Source organism: Ursus americanus, chromosome 4, assembly GCF_024610735.1.
Source record: "Ursus americanus isolate L20-20 chromosome 4, mUrsAme1.1.p, whole genome shotgun sequence".
Classification (NCBI taxonomy): domain Eukaryota; kingdom Metazoa; phylum Chordata; class Mammalia; order Carnivora; family Ursidae; genus Ursus; species Ursus americanus.
In genome coordinates this window covers 47630471-47648080 of record NC_142130.1, presented here as the reverse complement: position 1 = coordinate 47648080, position 17610 = coordinate 47630471, and the positions used below count along the sequence as shown (strand labels likewise).

Here is a 17610-nt window from a genome sequence, read left to right as displayed (position 1 = left end):
CAGACAATTAAAAATATTTCTATGGTAGGTGATTCTGAGCAGCTGACGTCTATCTACTTAAGGATGTTATGAAATACTGTGGCTTCTCCCATCCTGTCCATCTACCTTTTTAGGATGTCTGGGAAGCCCATGGTTAGCAGCTGTTTCCAAGCCCCTAACTCCCTGGTTTCTGACCTGCGCCTAGCCTATTTCCAGCTTGTTCCTGACTCTGCATTACTATCTCCCTTTATTCTCTAGATCTATTTAGGCCTTTGACTTTGGGCTCCTTTCCAGGACTCTTGGCTCCCTTTCTAGTTGCTTTGAAAGGGTTAACCCATCCTAGCAGCTTCTATCTGGGGCTGCTGACCTAGTTTCTCTGATGTGTAGATGTGGACAGCACAGTTTCAGACCATGACTTGGTCTTTCTTCATCCTTCTTCATCCGGCCATTAGCATTGGATTTCATCAAGGCTTAGTTCTGGGTCCTACTTATTAACTCCGTGTGCTCTCTGGAAGAACTAAAGTCCATAATTAATGACTGGTTAGTAGAATAATTACTAGAGTCTGAGAACTATATTAAGAGTTTCAAATGCATCATGCCAGTTAATACTCCCAACAGTGTTTTAAGGTAGGGAATATTCTTGTCTCTCTTCCATAGATAGGAAAATTTGGTGTAGAGTATTTGAGTGATTTCTTCATGGTTGCACAGCTAGAAAGTGACAAAGCTGGAGTGCAAATCAAGACAGTTTTTCTCCAGGAACGCTGCTCTCAACCACTACTCTATATTGCCACTGGTTTATATGGAATCGCTCTGTGATCTCACCCGCACTTATAAGTTCAGTTGCCACCAAAGCACGGACGGACTGCCAAACTTCAGTTGCCTGCTCAAAGTCTCCATTTGGATGTCTCGAAAGCACTTCAAATTAAACGCATCCTAAATTTAACTCAATTATAGTTGACCCTAGAATTACATGAGTTAAGGGTGCAGACCCCCTGTGCAGTTGAAAATCTGCATATAACTTCCAACTCCCCCCAAATTTAACTATTGATAGCCTACTGTTGACCAGAAGCCTCACCGGTAATAAACAAACAGTTAATTAACACACATTTTTCATGTTCCATGTATTATGTACTGTATTCTTAAAGTAAGCTAAAGAAAAGTAAATGTTGTTAAGAAAATCCTAAGAAAGAGAAAATATTTATAGTACCATATTTTTCAAACAAACTTACACATGTAAGTGGGCCTGTGGAGTTCAAACTCATGTTGTTCCAGAGTCAACTGTATTTTCCCCTCCAAACTGGTCCTCTTAAACGCACCCTCCCTCCCTCAGGGCAGGATACAATCCTCCATTTGGTTGTATAAACCAGACACCTGGGCATCATCTTGGACTCATCCCCTCCTTTCCTTCAGTCGTGTCCCATCCATTATTAAGTCCTGTGACTAATGTCTCTGAAATGTGTTTCAGAGCTCTCCCCTTCTTTCCATCTCCACAGTCACCACCCTTGCCCAAGCCTTGGTTATCTCTTATCTAATCTAGTACCATCAATCCCCCCGACTGGTCTCTCACCCGGCTTTCGTCCTCTTCATCTGCTCTTGATATTGCAGTCTAAGTGACCTTTTCAAAATGCAAATTGACAATATCATCACCTACTTAAACTCTTTCATGGTTCTCATTGTTCATAGCTGAAGAACTATCTACTTAGCAAGACCAGGAAGGTGCTCAAAGTCTGGTCTCTGCCCGAAGGTCCAGACTCATGCGGATCCCCTTTTCTTTACTTTTTGTATCAGGCACACTTCCCTTCTTTCATTGGGGCATTTTCAGTCCACTGCAGGGCCTTTGCACATGTTATTCCGTCTGTCTGAAATGCTTTCCATCCATCACCCCCACCCCCTCCCCCAAGTCTGGTTAACTTTTATGCATTCTTCTGTTCTTAGGTCACCTGTCAATTCTTCAGAGACACCTTCCTAGCCCTCCTTCCCAGACTAGGTCAGGTTCTCCTGTAATATATCCTTATAACACCATGAGCCTCACTGTCATAACACAGCTTAGTTTGTAATTATGCTTTTGTTTATGTAATTATTTGCTCAATTACTCTCTCCTATAGTGGAATATAAATATAAGGATAGGGACCAAGTCAGTTTTTGCTGAACATTGTATCCTCTGCAAACATTGATAAATATTCATTGAATGAGTAAGATGGATGATTCTGAAAATACAAAAGAATTAGTGTTAAATGTAACAGATTAAATAGTAAGAACTAAATCTTTGTTGAGTGATAGGTCATATATTAAATTTTAAGGTAAAGTTTTTTGACTCAAAACTTCCCTCTTTCATTTTAAGCTTCTTAACACACTCGGAATATCTATCTCAATGTATAATCCTTTTAATTTTCTCAGTAGCATATAACAAAGGGTATGTTCTAGTCTTGAAACTGCTTCCTGGGTTTCCCCCCTTCCCCCTCCCTACCACTCTCACCATAATTTCCTGCATCTGTGACCTTCTGGCCTCCCAGCTGCCTTGCCTTCAAGTCAGAGCCTACCACTGGCCCTTGCTTAAGACCCGTTTTTTTTTGTTTGTTTGTTGTTGTTGCTTTTACTTCACCCTTGGATTTTGTATCCTTACAGCTTCAGCAGTATTGGAGAGTGGAGAGTGGGGTGGTGATGCTGATGGCTGGGCTAATTCCTGGCAAGAGGGGAATTTATGTAGTTCTGATCTGGAATCCAAACTGCCTGGACGAAAGAACAGGGAGTGGTGGAGCTGTGTGGAAGGATTGGGTATTATTGTCAGTGTGTTTTGGGGCAGTGATTAAATGCCAGGCCTACTTAATCTGAATCTCTGAAACTGGCCCAGAAATCTGCATCTTAATATGCAGCCCAAATAATTTTGATGCATGTGGTCCCTATACAGCACTTTGAAAAAAGCACTGGCATAGAGACATAATTTACTAAGAGCAATGTTAACACTTAATTAAAAAAAAAACAACAACAACCCTATATATCCCAGCTGTACTGACTTTCTTGGAACAAAATATACACATGCCATCAGGTAGGCTGACCCTCTGGTCCTCTTCATTAAAGTATATTAATGGATATCATTGTGTTTTTATTCTGAGAAGCTTAGAGGGACAGTTACCTGTTTTTCTTTGTGAATTCCAGGAACATCTGTTGCCTAACACCTGGCGGTCTCTGTAACAGGTGTATGCTCAAGATAGCAATGATCAAACATCATTCGATGTTGGCCCAGATCACAATTTGCAGCCTGTCACTCCTGCCAAATGGGTCAGTTGAGAGGAAACCACAATCTGAGCATCTGCGTATTAATAATTTAGGGAAGTGTCATAATTTAAAAGAAAGAGTATAGAATATGGAATACCTTGGGGAATGGGAGAGGCAATTTTCAACTGCCCAGGAAACTCATTTTCTTCCTTGCCCTCATCCTCTCCTTACTCATCCCCCAAAACATTGGCTACTTTTAAGACTTTATGAAGGAGATGAAAATTAGGAAGTTGTTTGAACAAAAGAAAGCAGTTGTGTAAATTGTGGGAGACCTCAGCTGGGAGGCCCTCAGATGGTCTGGTTAACACTCCCCATTATGTAGACGAGGAAATGGAGGCCCAGGGAGATTATGTGGTTGAGCCAGGTGACAGGTTATATTATCTTTCATCTGTCTAGAACCCAAAGCACAGCTAGAGTCCAGGTGTCAGATGTGGTTTGTTATTCTTCCCACACTACCGCAACATGTTAGCTCAGAGTTCTAGACAAGGGAAATAGCCAAAGATATTCCTTCCACCACAGTGGACTCTGCCTATCTTTTTCTCCACCGTAACCTCAGCATTTAAAGCCATGCAAGGCACTTTGTGAGTACTTGGTAAGGCCCAGCTGCTTCAACTTTTGTGTTTTTGGGAAACCTGAGATGCCTCTAAGAAATTCAGCTCCTCTAATGGTGAGCCCATATGCAGAGATCATATGGAATCTATGAAAGAGACTTCTTTGCAGATGTCATCATATTAAAATGAGGTCATACTGGACCAGATGAAACATAAATCCAATGGCCGGTATCCTCACACGAGGGCTGGGGGGGAAACACAGACACACACGGGAAGAAGGCTGTGTGGTAACAGAGGCAGAGACTGCGGTGAAGTGGCTACAATCCAAGGAATGCCAGGGGCTGACAGCAACCGCCAGAACCCAGGCGGAGGCGAGGAAGGTTCTTCCCTAGAGCCTCCAGCAGGACCACGGCCCCACCAACACCTTGATTTTGAGCTTCTAGCCTCCAGAACTGTGAGAGAATAAATACGTGCCATTGTCAGCCGCCAGCTGGCGATACTTCTCTGTGGCAGCCCTAGGACACTCCTACAAGGGAAGAGGCTGGAAACTACACACTGGGGGAATGATTCTCACTATCCCGCATTCCAGGTGATCCTTCCAAGGATTCTAGCCCCAGCTGCCGCCTGACCACAACCACATGAGAAACCCCAGGTGAGATGAGTACTTGTCAAGGGGCCTCAGACACGTGCGTGTTGATGCCATGGGACATCTTGGACTTTCCAGCCCAGTAGAGCACCCGCATAACAGCAGCCCCAGCTGTTGCATGGAATCGAAGAACCACCCAGCTGAGCCCAGTCAACACCACCAAATTGTGAGATAACAAAATGGTTGTTCTAACCATGACATTTTGGGCTGGTTTACTATGTACAGTGATAGATATGCAAATATCTATGAACAGATACCTATATACAGCAATAGATAAGCAAATATTTGGGTTCCCTAGAAATCCCTAGAATTTATTAGGATGTGTTCTGAGTAAACAGATGGCAGTGGCATGGGCAGGTGGGGCAGTAAAGGGAAGACAACCAAGCAAGTATGTGATACCAAGCAAAGGCCCATGCAGGATAAGAATGACCCGATCCTGCAAGGAGCTCTGGAGACAGGGTAATTCATAACTCAGTATTATCCCCATCAGGGTCACAGAAGGGCGTACCGAAACTCCCTTATCCTTCGGGCACTGGTTAAGAGCTCCCGCGGGGATATGAAAACTCTCAGTCACTTCTGGCTCTGGGGGGTGGGGGGACGAGGTTAGGGGATGTCAGCAGCCTGAGGGCAGCCCTCCAACAAGGATACACTGGTGCTGGCCTTTGGCAGTGAAGGTGCACACAGGAGCAGTATGTGTGGAATGGTAAAAGTAGGGTGACCAGTTTGTCCTAGTTTGCCAGGGACTGTCTGTATTTGAAAGGAAAGTCCCGCATCTTAGAACCCCCTCAATCCTAGGCAAACAAACAGTTGGTCACTCTAGAAAGAGATTACAGGATGCATGGGCAGAGCCTGATTCTTCTACTCTAGGAGCTGCATGAATAGCCCTAAGCTGGGGTGAGTGGAGCCCACAGGGCCCTCCAGAAGCATCTTTGTAAGAGGCCGGGGACACTGGAGGTCAACTAGCTGCTGAGGATCCTTTTAATGATAAGAGCCTGTGACCTGTAACAGTTATAAATGGTTCCAAACTATTTCAAACACTGGGCTGAGGATAATCGGAGTGGGGAAACTTCTCCTAGTTCGGCAGTGAGAGGCATGCGTGAGACCAAGGGGCCAGAAGGTGCTTTGGCAGGACCAGGAGCTGGGCTGGAAGGTGAAACTCTGCAAAGAGCACACAGCACAGCATCGTCTCCAGACCTAAAGGGGATGAGAGGCTGAAAACTGGAAGTGAGAGGAAGGGTGGGGACAGGCAGAGATGAATTTACGGTTAGTCAGGACTTTTTTCAAAAAGAATTTTTGTCCAGAATGATCATTTTTGGATGTTTCTGAAGCAAAGGAGTTTACGAATAAAAATAAAGGTGAAGGGTAATCGTGTGAGTGGCGAGACTGGGGACTCTGGTGGGGGAGGAAGTGGACTCCTAGTCACCCCAGTTACAAGCAGAGAAGCTGGTGGATGTAACAGAGTTGAAATAAGGAATTTATTAGCAAGAATGAGAAGCCTTCAATGAGAGAAGGCAAAGATAATGGGGGAGACTTCATTACGGCTTATAGATGAATGAATGGTTTTAGGACAAAGAACATAAGTATGTTCATTTAATCTCAGAATATCATAGATAAGAGGGATGTTTTGGAACCAAGAAAGAAATGCCTATAGGATAGACAAAGGAAATTATATTTTATTTAAATTCTACAAGTAAGGGGCACCTGGGTGGCTCAGTCGTTAAGCGTCTGCCTTCTGCTCAGGGCGTGATCCCAGGGTCCTGGGATCGAGCCCCGTGTCAGGCTCCCTGCTCTGCTGGGAGCCTGCTTCTTCCTTTCCCACTCCCCCTGCCTGTGTTCCCTCTCTAGCTGGCTGTCTCTCTCTCTGTCAAATAAATAAATAAAATCTTTAAAAAAAAATAAATTCTACAAATAAATATATGGAAGAGGCTTCCAAGAGGGTATAATAGTTAGCCTAAATTGGTAAAGAAGTTCGAGACAGATTTAGTTTAGTGAGTGCAAATCCATCTCTGATTAATAGGGAAGGGCGTTGAAGATTTTCCTGTTTGTTTTTTCATTTTTATTTTATTTGATTTAAATATTTAGAAAATGTAAAAGACCATACAGTGAAAACTTGCTCTCTTGTGCTTGTCCCACGTCTGCCCAGCCCCTGCCTCTCCCAACATGTAATCTCTATTATGGGTTTCTTATATGTCTTTAAAAAAATTTTGTAAAGTGCATATAAAAGCAAATAAGAATAAGTTCTTTGAAGGCAGGGAGTTTGGTCTGTTTTTTTCACTGAGTATATATATTCCACACCTAGAAAAGTTCCTGGGATATCGAAGATGTTCAAGAAATATACATTAAATGATTAAGTATATTCATCTTTCCAATTTCTAAACAAATAGTGGCATCCTATACTCACTCACTTGTATGCATCTTGCTTTATTTATTTGACGCTATGTCCTCAAAATGTTTCCTTGTTGGTACATGAGGACCTCTTTCATCCTGTTTTTCAGACCCAATTTTTTTCATTGTATGGATGTACCGTAATTTATTCAACCAGTCTCTTATTAACGGTCACGTAGTTTGTTCCCAAGTTTTTGTTATTATAGCAATGAATAATCTCGTGTGATTTTTGCATTTGTAGGATAAGTTCCCCAGAAGTGCAAAACCAGTTTTTAAGAAGTCATGTCCTTGGGGCACCTGGGTTGCTCAGTGGGTTAAGCGTCTGCCTTCAGCTCAGGTCATGATCCCAGGGTCCTGGGATTGAGTCTGATGTTGGGTTCCCTGCTCAGTGGGGAGTCTGCCTCTTCCTCTCCCTCTGCCCCTCCCCCTCCTGCTTGTACTCTCTCTCAATCACTCTCTCTCAAATAAATAAATGGAATCTTAAAAAAAAAAAAAAAAGTCATGTCCTCCCCCAAATATCTCAGATACTGGTGACAAAATTCTCAATCAAACTGAACACTGGTCTGCCTGGCATGCCATTTCTTGTGTTCTTTCCAGTGTCGTTGGGGCTGCTAATGCCAGGTGTCTTTAGCCTGCTTTTTTAAAAAACAGAGATTTGCAGAAAGAGAAACAGTGAGCAGTGTTGGAAGCGGTGAAATTGACACACGGAGGCTCAAGATCGTGCGGAAAGATCATAGGGGGATCAAATCTAAAGTCCCAGAAATCCCACACAGATCTCGTGTGGCCACTGCTTGGGTCTCTAAGCTGGCTGTCTTCACTGTGAGGTATAGGCTTTAATTGCTATTGTCTGGTAATACACATCTGCGCTTTCAGTATTTTTCTAGGGATGTTTGAGAATCCAGGCCAATACATAATGGCTTCTTTGCCAATCTTGCTTCATCATCGCCTTTCGTTTTCCTCATAGCCTTGGGGCTTCGATTTTATTATTTTGGTCAGACAGTGACACTGGGGACATCGGGCTGAAATGACAGCTTCCCACTTGCTTTATCTCAGTGTTGCTTCTTACAGGGCCATCGGACATGGATGAGGGTGCTGTAAGAAAGCAGTCTCTGAATCCTTAACCCAGGCACACATGGCTGTGCTGTTTTCACTGCCATATTTCCATCAGAGACGCGGAGATAATGATACATGCCCCGCCCCCTTCGAGGATGTCGTGGTGAATATTAATGAGATAAGCTTCAAAATGCGGTTTGAGCTCTTCAGGCCTGAGGTCCTTGATAAAAATTGGGTTATAGAATTAGGGAGATAAAGGAGCACAGTCCAACCATGACCATTTTTCATTAGAGGGTACCTTCACAACTGCTCTATGCCTCTAACTCCAGTACAATACCTAGGAGCTGTCGGTACAGTGCACATGTATTTTTAATATTTTGCCTGATCTTCTTATGTCCTTACTGCCAGGGACTGTGGGTAGTTTACTCAGTCAGCAGGTAGGTTTTAAATGTTCCCTGGGTTGTGATGGAGGCCTCAGTCTCAGGAAGAACCCTGGGCTGCGGGCCAGGAGCGCTGCTTCGCGCGGACCCCGCCCACCCAGATGCGAGAAGCAGCCCACCACACCTGAGCCTGTTGCCTTCCCATTAGAGCAGAGCAGAGTGAGGGGCTCTGCCCTGTGCGTCTCTGTATATGAATGGGAACATTCCGTGAGAGTAGAAGTACAAGCATGTTCAGTAGAATAGGGTCCATTGAAGATGAATACTAATGTCTAGATGCGGTACTTCCTCACGTTGGGAAGAACACTGAGATGTCAGGAAACCAAGACTGCCTGCTCTAAGTCAAGGCTTCCCCTCAGCAGCTGAGCTATAATCCAAGAACATACCTACCTTTTCTACTGTGATATATCAAAATCATAGAGGGCTACGTGTATGTAAAATATGTATATAGGATACTTGTAAAGTGTGCATACACAGATTATAAAATGTGGAGACAGCAATTCTTCCATAATGACAACAACAAACAGATTCTTCCTTTCAGTTAGTTCGCATTGAACTGGTCTATGAGGGGAGTTGGTTTTCTGTCTCCTGAAAGAACCAGGAAATGTCGGAGGGGCCCAATGCCAAACTCAGAGCCCTGCCAGCATGCATTCCATCCCTGGCAACAGTCCTGTGGCCTTGGGATGACCTTAGGCGCCTGGTACAGATTCTATTCCAAGAGCTCTAAGGGCTCAGTGAGAGGAAAAATATCTGTTGATGTTTTTTGTTTCTCTTTCCTGAAAGTGGATGGCTACCCGGGGGCTGGTGACGCTGGTAGATGTGGTGGTGATTAGAGTCTAGAGGCAGCAAAAAGGTATTGCTCCCACTTCTGGGCTAGGAGAGCAATGCAGACAAGCGGGGCAGGCAAGGTAAGAATTCTGATAATCTGGTAGTGCTGTATTTCACATTCAGAACTGCCTCATTTCAGGAACACAGTTGGGACTGGTGAGGACTGAGGTCCTATGGAGAGCATCACTCCACTCGATGTGATTGTCTAGGTACTGATGTGGGCTTCGAGTTGGGGCGTCTTCTAATCTTTGGTTAAGGTCTGCAATCTGGATCTTTATGCTCAATTCTCATTTCTGAATGTTGCTGTGTGTACAGACATACTCAGACGTCCACCCACAGGTCATTATGTGAGAGAAACTGGAGGGGTCTCCCTGGGGGTCCTTGGACTTTTCGTGTTGGAGAGCAGAGGGCGGTGCCAGCCCAGAGGAGCAGACATGCTTAGAAACTAGCCCCGTGGCAACATTATCATGTTCTCTCCTTTCCGAGTTCAGCCTGACCACCAAGGTGGGGGTAGAGAGGCTTCTGGGCCACCATGTAAACATCTATCACCTTCCTGGGGACTGGCAGTGAAGGAAGGCCACTTTAGCACTGTTTTAGATTCTCCATTCGTTGGGTCAGAGTTCATGGGTCCCCCTGGCCATAAGGGAGTTAACATGTGGATGATGGAACTAAGCTCTGAAAGCCGTGTGAGTTTCTCAGATAAACTACAGGAGCCATACTACAGGAAAGGTGGGTCCATGAAGTGGAACTAATGGTGACCCCTATAACCACAAAGCTAGCTACTTCTAATAAGGGGAAAAGGTAACAGGCTGATGATTGCCGTCTTCCCACGTGTAAAATGGCAGTGCTGACGTCTAATAGCTAAGCAGCAGACTTCCTGTAAGGTGATTCTGAGGAACTGGTTTGCCCCAGACTTGGAAGGATAAGGATAAATAATACCAAATGACTCATTGTCTTGCTTCTTTGGACCCCCTGGAATTTCCCAAATGCTAAGCAACTGGCAAGAAAGTGTCTGCCAGGGCACAGGCTACAACTATGAATTTGGAGAGGGCACTTCTGTTCAGCTGATTATTTCAATTTTCTCACCCATAAAAGCATATGGCCAAAGAATACTTTTTCAATACTCTGCAAAAGCCGATTTGGAAACCAAAGGCTTAATTCTTTTCTCTCGCTGTTAAGCCTGTATGTAGAAATCAACCACATCTAATTTAATCACACCTGCTTCTATTTTGATGATAAGATCAAAGGATTTATAAGCTATGGAATATAAGGCCAGGGAAAGAAGGAGGCAGGCCAGAGGTGGTGAGTATGAGCACACATTGAGCACCTAATAGGTACAATCACATACATTATCCTATTTAATACTAGCAACCTCCCCAGAGGGAGGCCTCGTTACCATCATTTTACAATGAAGCAAGTTTTCTTTTTGAAGGTTTGTTCCAATTACAAATAAGTGTGTAAAATGAATGTCATACATAGGAAATGAAGGAGGAAGAGAAAAAGGCAAACGTTAGAAGCTACATTCTTCTCACTTGCCTTTAATTTATCTGATTAATCCTTCTTAGTTTCCTTCCTCTGGCCAGTCCTTATGGGTAAGAATTTCCCATCCTTGGTCCTTTCCCCAATCTGTTTCTGCAAGCTCTTACCCAGTCCAGGCTTGAGGTACAGCCTCCTGGTAGATGAATCCCATCTCTGGTCCTGGTTCTGTCCTATGTTCCAAAGCCATGCCAGGCTTGCTCACTCTCAGCTAGCCACCTGTACACGTATATGAGTTGGGGTTGACCTGCTCATGGCCAACTGGTGTATACTGGGCCAGTCATTCCAGCCTCTTTCAGAATCCCAGTGAGATTAGGACTAAATAGCCTCTCTCCAAATCAAGAGATCAGAAATTTGACTGAAGGGAGCAGTTTTGAATCAGCAGCATCTTCTGGAAATGATGCTTGGAGGCTGCCAAAAGGTTTCTAAGGGCCATGTAGTCTTCCGGTGTCCTGGACTTTGGGGATTCCCCTCCAAGGTGTGGTCACTGCAGGAGGGATCCCACGCAATATCCCTACCTCCTTCTAATTTCCCCACCAGCTCCAGGCCTGGGAAGACCAGATCTGACTCTCCCTGACCTGCCATTACATAGGTTAGCATTTGGTACCATACCAACTCTCTGATCTCTGGCCTGATCCCTGAAACTCCCAAACTGCCACTTACTAATTCCAAACTGGATTAAAAATTGACATCCCCAAGCAGACTTGGTCTTTGACATCCCGGCCCCCTCCAAGGAAATGAAAGCTTGGTCCTTTTCTCATATTCCGTATTAGTCTCTAGGCAGTTTCCTCCACCATCCTCCATTACAAGATATCCCATACCAACTCTTGACTGACAGTATTTGCAGCTATTTGAGTGTAACCAATGATGGTTTCAACATGCTTCAAATACAACAAGGTTCAGATCAACAAGGGTCTCTCTTCTGACCCTGAATCTGGTTCCTTCTTCATGTGTATTGTGTAAGAAGGCCAAAGGGAGCAGACATAGAATAGTGTAGTTGTCAACCACAGCTGCCAAACTTCCTTGTTTTTCTTCACTGATAGCTCTCTGGAAAGTCATGACTGGCATCCTCTCTCCCTCCTCTCCTCAGCTCCCTCTGCACTTTTTCTGTGGCAAGAATTTTTAAGTTTGCCACCAACTGGGTGATTGGGGTCAGTTTTCTCTTCAAGGTGTTGTGATGATTTAATATGTATATTAAATGTCTTGCAACATAGTAGCTGCTCAATAAATGGTATTTTTGATTTAAAAATTATTATACTATAACCAACTTGATTTAGTGTTGCCCTTCAATGTCATATCATATATCTTTATATTTCTTAGATTGAAGGTTTATGGTATAATGAGTTCAAACCCTGAGTCCACTATTATATGGCTTTGGGCCTGTTACTTTGCTTCTCTGGACCTCAGTTTCATATCTGTAAAATGGAAATAATACCTCCCTCACTGAGGTGCAAAATAAAATGTGATATTATAGATAAAATGCTTAGCACAGTGCTTGGCATACATAGTGATAACAATGATCATTATCACTGTCTTTGTGCCTTTGCTCACATTAGTTCCTCTTTCTGGAATGCTGCTTCTCCTCTTTTCCATTTTGCAAAATTCTGAAAGACTTGGATCCTTTCCTCCCAGTGGATTCATGTCTCTTCAGCTCTGTTCTACTGTATCCAGGTCTGCTATCATATTTCATTGTATCGTGTCTATTTGATCAGCACTCCTTATCTTGGCATTCAGAGTCTTCCATTTCATCTTCCTTTCCTTCCTGCCGGTGTGCCTCGAGTCCTTCCTCTCCACCATCCGATCCCTTAGTGCCCTTCTGCACCCCCATGACTTTGTGTCTTTCCCTCTGCCTGCAATGGCCATTCCTGTTTTTCTTTGTTACCAGAATCTTACTCATCTGTCAAGGACCGACTCTAGGAATTCTTCTCTATTTCCTGCAAGTTAGAATTACTTCTTCGCCCAACTCAGTACCATTCAGTTTATTTCTCTATTATGGAAGTTACCATTATAATGTTTTAATTAATGCCCATATCGTCCCCATTAGACTGTGAGCTCTTGAAGGGAGAGATTATGTCTGATTATTTGTTTCCTCCAGCACCTACTACTGTGCGCAAAATACAGTAGTTATCCATCACATTTCTGCTGTATTTGTACTACGTAAGTGTACTAAGCAGCATCTGCCTAAAGGAAGAGGTCGGAAATATGACTGAAGTTAGCACTTCTAGATCAGCAGTACCTTCTGTAAAGCTCATGGATTGCTGAATAGTTTCCAAGAGTCAAATGAACAGGGAGTTTGAAATCTGTCACAGTCTCTGTCTGAAATAAAATATCCAGTCATGAACATTAGTATAGGCTAACATTTAATAACTAATGAGGCCCAGGAAGCATAAGAGAAATCAGGTCATATGCCAGGGAAATATGTCAGTAAAACTAAGAAAAACATAATAAACTCTGGCTACAGTTTTTAGTCCCTGTGTATTATGTAGAATCATTATTGAAATTTATGGTTGTGGAAAACTGGCCAGTTTCAGTTTCAGCATGGTTGAGTCAGGGACATTTCCTGTTATCAATAGGAAGCTGCTATACAATTAAATGGATCAATGATGCAGTGAACTGAATTAGTTGTTTTTTTATAGCAAGTAATTGGACTAGTTGTGCATTCTACATTTTTCAGTTGTACAAGCATGATCTTTGAATTTGTCATGAGGGAAGACGCTTGGGCTGCTTTAGCTTATTGATTTGAGAGGCAGTAAAAGGAACTGGGTTTAGTTAGAAAGGCAGTAAAGTTACATCAATAAAATGGTACAGGGGATGCACATTTGACACACTGAGTGGCTTTATGGAGACTTAATGATTTTTTAGAACAATTTGCAAATCTGATCTAATTCAATTAGTACTATAATAATCTACCTTAAAATATGGTGGAACATTCTGTTATATATTTACTGCATTTGGTTCTGGTCTACGGAACATTATACTACTTCTTATCAGTGGTATGCTGGTAAACTGGCTTTTTGTTTTGCTTTTGTTTTCTTAAAACCCTCATTTTTAGTGTTTTCCTATTTCGATGGGGTAAATACTCCCATTATGCACTGGCTTTAAGCTACCAACAGTTTAACAACTGCTCTCAAAGTTTCTAAATATCTGACAATTGGCTCTTAGGAACTGGTACACCATTGCAAATTATTTAAATAGTGTAGGAGAGCCTGCTAAAGATTTAAAATCATGTGATTTTAGGATGAGAAGCATTCAGAATAATCTAGTCCTACTCCTAACTTTCCAGAAAAAACATATTGACACTAAACTTACCAGCAGACTTGCGGTTGGAATCAGGGTGTCTGGATTCCCCATTCGGTAATCTATGCAAAAGCCTTTATATGGGGAGTAGAGAAAAACAGTCATTGGGCATGAATGGAAATGTGACTGTATAATGTAGCTTTGGGATTCGGAAGGATGGGTGACAGGAGCTGTGAACATGAAGTTCCCATAGAGCTGCTCCAAGCTGCGTAGACAACAATTTAGGTTCTCAGTACAAAACTGAGGTTTGTAATCCTGGTTTGAAAATGGTCGGGCCGCTTGCCCTTTTTGGGTATTGGCTTTATGATTTTTTTAAGTGACAATTTTTAATATGAGTATGCCTCAAACCTTAACATGTATTAAATAATCTAGGGTACCTAGTAAAAATCACTCCAGGTAGGGCTAGTGTTAAGACAGTCCACAGGCCAAACTTTAAGAAACACTAGTTTAGATCCTTTTTAAAGAGCTCTTCAGATCCGAGGTGCTTTACCTGTTTACTGGTAGGCAAGGACAGTTTCTAAAGTGGAAACTCCCCGAAGCAGTTCTTCAACGAGCTGTATCAGAGGCATCTGAGCAGCTTTTTATTTCTGGCCTCTCAGCCCCACCCAAGAACTATCAAGAAAGAATTGAGGGGTTAGAGGGCTGGGAAATTGTTTTGTTGTTGTTGTTGAAGTTGCCTATTTGATTTTGATGTCCAAGCAGAGTTAAGAAGTTCAGACATTGCTAGCCTAGAGAATGTTTTGCAGGGTAAGAAAGTGGTAACTCGTTGCTAACTACTGAACCACAGAGAAGGGGCTACAGGAAGAAGCTTTAAGCCTATCCGGTAGCATCTCAAGTGGGGGATAGGAAGGAGCAGGTGATGGGTTATAGGGTATTGTCTGATGGTCAGCTGGAACGTGTCCTTGTAGTACTTGGCAGAATGAGGATGAAGTGTGAAGGGGTCTGACACAGTCCTGAAATAAGGCATTGATGGTGAATCAGCAAATCCTAAGTCTGAACTTGGCATGTCTGTATCAAATGCACACAATTATGTAAATCTAACACTTGGGACATGTTATTTAGGACACATTTAGATGAGCATGGTCCCTGTCCTCCTCTCCTGTATTTTAAAAAACCTTGTCAAAAAAACCAAATAGACTAGTGAATCTAAACTTGTTTTCGCTTTTCAAAATGCCATTTCTCCTTTTAAAATATAAAGTTTTAGGACTTATGACTTGGTTGTTAGGCACATTAAGTTTTGAAAAGGTAAAGCTATGACAGTGGTTGTTATTTGACCACAAAATAGGACAGTACATTCTAACTATTATAATTACGTTTATATTAAAGACTGCTTTAAAGGAAAAACAAAACGCCTTTTTGGCAGGCATAGAAGAGTTTTAAGAAGAAAAGCATTTGGCCATGTCATCCTAGGTTCTCCACAAAGTCTCCCAAATCTTCAGCGTCTACTGACATTCAAAGAGCATTGCTTGCATGTTAATCATCCACATAGGAGAGTTATGAACCAGTGACATGTGTCTCCTCATCTTCCTACACAGATCCCTGGAAGATCCCTGGTTCTGATAAAAGGTTGAGAATAATCTCAAATTTATGCACTGATTTTCACATGCTCATTTACCTAAATCTGCATTCTCGAAGTGTGTTCTTGGATGAAAAGGATCCGTGATTACATATTTGTAAAAAAAAAAAAAAAAGGGACTATATTCACTATTTGCAGACTCACAATGCAGATGAAAAATCCTAAAGAAAATGAAGTTTAATATTTTCAAATTTAGTGGTCACAGAAGTTTATTTTTGGGTAAAACTCAGGGGAAATGCTGACCTAGCTAAGCTAGAGGGGAGTAGGAAAAAAAAAAAAAACTCCCTTAGAATTGTCAAAAACGTGTTCCTATTTGGTCAATGAATCAATGATTATAAAAATATAAGATGTGTTCAGTAGTCCATATAACTTTATTGGGGAGGTCATATTATTTTAACAAGTTGATTTTCTATTTGATTCAGAGGGAGGCTAACTTCTATATAGAGCATATAATTTCCAAGAACCATCATTTCTTAAGCTTTATATTTTGAAATAATTTCAGGGTTATAGAAAATTAGTAAAAAATACAATGGAAAGGGGTTAATATCCAAAATATATAAAGAACTTAACGCCAAAAACCCACAAGTAATCTGATTAAATGGGCAGAGGACCCGAATAGACATTTTTCCAGAGAAGACCTACAGATGGCCAACGGACATATGAAAAGATGCTCAACATCACTAATCTCCAAAAAACTTAACATGAGATACCACCACCTGTCAGAATGGCTAAAATAAAAAAATAGATGGAATAACAAGTGTTAGTGAGGAAATGGATAAAAAGGAACCGGCGTGCACTGTTGGTGGGAATGCAAATTTGTGCAGCCACTGTGGGAAACAGTACAGAGTTCCCTCAAAAAATCAAAAATACAATTACCATATGATCTAGTAATTCCACTACTGGGTATTTACCCAAAGAATACGAAATCACTAATTTGAAAAGATACATGCACCCTTACGTTTATTGCAGCAGTATTTACAATAGGCAAGATATAGAAGCAATCCAAGTATCCGTAGATAAATGAGTGGATAACGAAGATGTGGTGTATACACGTATACAATGGAATATCACTCAGCCATAAACATGAATGAGATGTTGCCATTTGCCCCAGCATGGATGGACCTGGAGGGTATCATGCTAAATAAGTCAGAGAAAAACAAATACCTAGGATTTCACGCATAGGTGGAATTTAAAAAACAACAACAAAAAGAACAAAGAAGGGACAGACTTAAAAACATACTCTCAAATACAGAGAACAAACTGGTGGTTGCCAGGGGGGAGGTGGGGGGAAGGGATGGGTGAAATACATAAATGGGATTAAGAGCACATTTATCTTGATGAGCACTGAGCAGTGTATAGAACTGTTGAATCATTACGTTGTACACCTGCAACTAATATAACACTGTATGTTAACTACATTGCAATAAAAAAAGTTGTACCTCCTTAAAAAATACAATGGATTTCTATATACCCTTGCCTCTGATTTTCAAAATGTTAACAATTCACCACATTTTCTTCACCCTCCTCCTTCTCTTTATATATACATGGATACATAAAGACACACGCATACATCCACTTTTTTTTTTTTTTAAGATTTTACTTATTTATCAGCAAGAGAGGGAACACAAGCAGGGGGAGTGGGAGAGGAAGAAGCAGGCTTCCCACTGAGCAGGGAGCCTGATGAGGGGCTCGATCCCAGGACCCTGGGATCATGCCCTGGGTCAAAGGCAGACACTTAAGGAGTGAGCCACCCAGGCGACCCACCACGGTTTTTTTTTGAGAATCATTTGAGAGCAAGTGTTGACATGATACTCCTTTACCTTCAAATATTTGTGTGTTTTGGTAAAAACAAGGATATTCCCTTACATAACCATAGTATAAATATAAAAAATTAACATTTTATTTTTTAAAAGATTTTATTTGAGAGAGAGAGAGAGAGGGAGAGCACACACAAGTAGGGGGAGTGGGAGAGGGAGAAGCAGGCTCCCCGCTGGGCAGGGAGCCTGACAGGGGGCTCGTTCCCAGGACCCTGTGACCTGAACTGAA

At 42.2% G+C, this 17610-nt stretch overlaps 1 long non-coding RNA gene across 9 annotated transcripts in view; it reads left to right on the top strand.

Annotated features, from left to right (window-relative positions):
- The window catches only part of LOC123784087 (uncharacterized), a 116874-nt gene that overhangs the window by 51468 nt on the left and 47796 nt on the right, over positions 1-17610 (top strand). For 6 of the 9 annotated variants that reach the window (XR_015724215.1, XR_015724211.1, XR_015724213.1 and 3 more), the window contains exon 3: positions 4396-4618. The exons of the other annotated variants lie outside the window; for them this stretch is intronic. This is a non-coding gene — a long non-coding RNA (uncharacterized LOC123784087). The remainder of the gene's footprint in view (positions 1-4395; positions 4619-17610) is intronic. 9 annotated transcript variants of the gene reach the window in all.